Genomic DNA, 4,890 nt, shown 5'->3' with positions numbered 1-4,890 from the left:
CACTCCTATCGTACTAATTCTACCTACCCTCCATCACTCTAGTGATGAGGATCAAAGGTGTTTTATGGCATAGGTTTCTGTTTCAATGTACCGGATGTGAATGTGTAGGTCTAGGTCAAATGTTTTGACTTTTATTGTGCATACTCATTTGCTTATTGCTCTTGCTCTTTATTTTTTTATTTTTTTTGTGAGTATAAGGATTTATATATATACATTCCCTAAGATTGGTGATTGAGAGGTCAGGGAAACAAGGTTGAGAGGGGAGTGAGTGAATGATGACTGTCAGCAAACATTCCCCCCTTCCTTGGGTAGATCATATCCTTTGAAATGTGCTCGTCACCCTTTGAAACCAATTGTTCCAGTTGATAATAGGTGAGGATTTTTGCCATTAGTTTTCTATTACCTTAGGTGCCTCATCGAGTTGCAAGGGTGGTAAGGTACTCTCCCAGGATCGAACTTGAAGTGGTTCATTAGGTGATTCTTGAACACTGGGAGGTGTGGATTCCTTTGTAGCTTTATGGAGGTCCACTATTGTAGGTTGAGGCTGTGGAGAAGCTTTTACCTCTATGGATGCATTACATGATGAGCTAGAAGCTTCATGGGACTCCCCCCTTCCTGAGCTAGGTGGAACAAATCGTTCTTTCTTCGGTACCCAAACTAGCTCTGGACCGGGTGTGTAGCATTCTGTGATTTTTTTCTTTCCTCGATCGTCGATTCGTTTTGGAGCTACGGGATTGGGCTCACATGGGTTAGGTGATAGGTAAGAACACAATCTATGTTTTGGCACCCAAATTTGATCATTTCCTTGATAGTAGCCTTGGGCTTCCAATAATAGTTTAGGGATCCAACGCCACGTTTTCTTACTTTTCTTGGAGCGAGCAGTACGTTTCTTACAAGGCTTCTGTTTTTTAGCATCAGCCATGGTCGCTAAAGAAGATTTAGGGACCCACTTGAATGTTTTCTTCGTTACATTAGGATGAGTCTTGTCAGAAGCTATATGCATTGCTTGTAGCATATTTAAGGGTACGGGCATTTCATCCCCCTCAGGTGTTACCCAGGTCATCCCCCTATTTCCCCAAGTGTCTATGGTTGCTGCTAGGTGGACCCAATCCACATTGTCCGACTCAGTCATCCCAGGTAGTACATCCATATAAGGAGAATTCTCCCCAATATCCGTGTCTTCGTTACACGTGTAACAATACTGTAATGGAGCTGAGTGAATTGTTGTGTCTGATCGATTATCAATGATGAATTTATTTCCTAGAGGATGCGTTCGAACACTTAAAAGATCAACTCGAATGACAGAGTCTTGGAACTGTAAGTAGACGTGGTTTTTGGACCAGTCATGCACCATTTTTGCTTCCCTCATGAATGGACGCCCTAAGATCATCTCAAATGACATAGGATGCTTGGAAAAATCCATAACAATGAAAGTCTGCCTTACCTTGTGTCCCAAGACCTTGATCCTGAGATCCTTTAGCATTCCAATAGGCGTAACAATAGATCCATTAGCCATTTTTACCACTACGCTTGTGGCTTCAAGGTGAGGTCTCCCCATAGACTCCCAACAACTCTTTGTCACCATGCTGACTCCCGCACCACCGTCAAGGACCCCCTTTATAGTTAATCCTTTAGTAGTGATTGGTAGAGTAGCATTAGATTCATCACCTTCAAAGTATTGTCCCAACTTGTTAACGGGTATTTCAATTACAGATTCATGTCCCGCTAGGTCAGATGGTGGTGCTAAATGTTCCTCATCATTCATTACCAAGTTAGGTTTGTTCATATGTGAAAACTGTGGTAATCCGGCCTGTAATTCTCCATTGAGAAACGCTCGCAGTGCTAGGAATAATTCTGGATCTCCGTATAACTTAGATATGATAGTTGTACGTATTTCTGAGGACATGAAATCCATCATCTTGGCAACATTTAATGGCATCTTGTGGGACGTAGGACCCTGACAAGAGAATGGTGAAGATGGAATCTCCACTTCCTCAAGGGGGTCGGGCATTCCCTCACCAAACATTCTCTCTAGTAGGAAAGGTGTGTGTCCACTTTCAGATGTCCTACCCTCACTCTCTTCTCGAATGATACTGGGTATAGCTAATGGCCTGTAGTTCTTGTGAGGTTGAACTTGTGTGGGAAACACTGTGTCCGACATCTGGATATGTTTGGGTTTAGGTTCTAGTTTTCGTTGAGTTTCTTCCACCAAACCCCTCAGTTGTTGGACTCGTTCAATTTCCAATGTTGGGTTTGGATAGGTTCCAATCTTTCTCTTGCAATCCTCATTTTTTGTCTCTCGTGGATTATCTTGGGGGTTCGCAACTGGGTGGTTTAACTTTGAATACTCTTTTGGTGTTCATCGTAATTCCCTCTCGTGATCCTCCTCACTGGATTTTTCCTTTGTAGTAACAATTTTGGTCTCCGTGGTCTCTATCGAATCTGAGTCATCCTCACGGTCATTCATATACACGGGATCCTCTCATGTCCCTATGTTAGTCTTTGAACTAGGTTTTGAGCTAGAAGCATTAAGGGATTTCTTTCTTTGTGTTTTCTTCTTTCTCGCCTGGCCAATGGATGCAACATCTCTCTCTTCGAGGATGTAATTTTGCTTTTGGAGCATCGACCGTGTGAGTGCATTCACTGGTGCTATGTTTATAGTTGGTGGTGTCCCATCAACAATCTCTATTAAGTTCAATGGTGTGATTTTCGGTGCGTTTGGATTGTTAGGACACCGTGTGATCAAATGATCTATGCCACAATGATTACAAGTGAGTATTGGCATTGCCAATGCACTCCCTTGACTTGTTTGCATTAGTGCAGCATTCTTTTGCATTCTAATGGGGCACTCAGCTACTCGATGTGGTCCACCACATTCGTAGCACTGAAGAGGTGGTCTCTTGGCAAAACTATTAATGTTTTGGCCTCTTGCTGCTAGCACAATAGCTTGATATACCGGTTTGATTTGTCCCCAATGGTCTTCCATATAGTACATGGGACACTCCTCAAGCATGTCGACTCCATAGGTGATACTAGAGTCTATGTCCTCTTCTCAATCTACATAAGTACTAGATGACTCGCAACCTATTTGGTTCATAGGTGTAACTCTTGGATGAGCGGGTTGCGGTCCTAGCACTGGAGGTGGCAACGATGTGGTTTGGACCACATTTTGGGTTCTAGGGACCATGTGCTGTAATGGCAACTGTTGCTCCATGGGTGGGGTAGGCATCAATGCAGGAACTCGAGGTGAGTCTGCCCAAGCTATAGGCGGTCTATTTTCCATGATGCGTTTAAGCATTAGGCCATCCTTTGCTTGATGGCCATACCTACCACACGCGTTACAAGTCCCGTTAAACTTTACTCTGAAAGTAGGGCATTCACTCGTAGTATGTGGGCCCAAGCAAATTGAGCACCATTGTTGCTCCCTTCTTGGATACATATGAGTGTTTTGTGGAGCACGATTACCCCTAAGGCTTTCTTGGATGGCCTTGGTGAGATCTGCCAAAGTCATCTCAGATATTGTTTGCTCTTTCACGATTGGCTTTATCTTCATTGGCTCATGCCCTGACGCTTGCGAGCTACTAGACTTCGGCTCGGCAGACACTCTTTCTCCTGCAATCATTAAATTATCCTCCAATTGGATTGCATTCTTGGTGACTGCTTCCCAAGTAGTGATACCTCTAATGACTAGGCCATTATAGATACTTTCATGTCGTAGTCCCCTAATGAATCTATCGAGCAATTGGTTGTTGTTGAATCGCTCGTTTGGATTGCATCGAGAATTCAAATTCTTTAGGCGACTAATGAAGTCTCTCAAGGATTCACCTTCTTCTCGTTGGGCTTTCTGGAGCTGAGAGGCTACACCCCAAAGTACTCCCTCTCGTATGTGCTCTTTCAAGAACAATCTCCTAAGAGTAGAGTAGATTGTTTTCTCTTCTACTCTTAAGGTTCTATACCAATCTCCAGCCTTTCCGCTTAGGGTCAAACTCAAAGCCTTACACTTATGTAGCTCATTGTGCTCTTCCACGGAATCGCACACATGTTCAAAGACTTCCATATGATTTCTAGCATCTCCGTCTCTACTGAATTTCTGTGTGAGCTTAGCTACTTGAACTGCCTTGCTCCTAGGCTCTCTATCAGGTGCACTACGCATGTTTTCCGCAATAGAGCGACCGATAGTTTGAGAAAATGCTGCCAAATCTCCTATTTGAGCAGGTATAATGGGTGTATGTGCTCCTGGAACCACATGTGAGATGGGAGTTGGCCTTGGCCTTGGCATACGCGCGGCTCTTGGGTCCCATATTTCGTATGGTGGTGTACCGGATGGTGGTCCAAAGTTTACAGGCGTGGCTCTAGGCATAGGGGGTGCCTGATATGGCATGTTATTATTAAATGGCATGGCTCCACTTGTATAAGAGCTTGGATAATGCCATTGTGGATTGTAAGCTCTTGGAATAATCGGTGGTGTAGGAGCTACATGAGGCTGAGGTACGACAGGTGCACATGATTGATACATACATGTAGGTATAGTTGGGGGCACTGTGCTACTAGGCATCGCCACAGTATTAACAAATGAACTCCATGGTGTAAACAATCTAGGGAGAATTTAAAGCTCTACATGACAATTCTTTAACAATTAGAGAGAGAGAGAGAGAGAGAGAGAGAGAGAGAGAGAAGAAGAAGAAGAAGAAGAAGAAGAAAGAGAAGAGACTTTTTAATTCAATAGGAACAATTCCAAAAGAAATATCTTACAATTTGGATTAGAATGAAGTTATTCATGTTTTATCTTTTAACTCTCTCTCTCTCTCTCTCTCTCTCTCTCTCGCGCACACACACACACACACACACACACACACACACACACACACACACACACACACACACACACAC

At 43.5% G+C, this 4,890-nt stretch overlaps 1 pseudogene; it reads right to left on the bottom strand.

Moving 5' to 3' along the window:
• Window positions 1–313: 313 nt before the first annotated feature.
• On the bottom strand, window positions 314–3,622 carry LOC147457969 (uncharacterized; annotated as a pseudogene).
• Window positions 3,623–4,890: the final 1,268 nt, after the last annotated feature.

The sequence above is a fragment of the Adiantum capillus-veneris genome, chromosome 5 (assembly GCF_014529385.1).
Source record: "Adiantum capillus-veneris isolate H3 chromosome 5, ASM1452938v2, whole genome shotgun sequence".
Taxonomy (NCBI): domain Eukaryota; kingdom Viridiplantae; phylum Streptophyta; class Polypodiopsida; order Polypodiales; family Pteridaceae; genus Adiantum; species Adiantum capillus-veneris.
The sequence above is the reverse complement of the archived record's forward strand: the minus strand, read 5'-3'. Positions and strand labels throughout refer to the sequence as shown.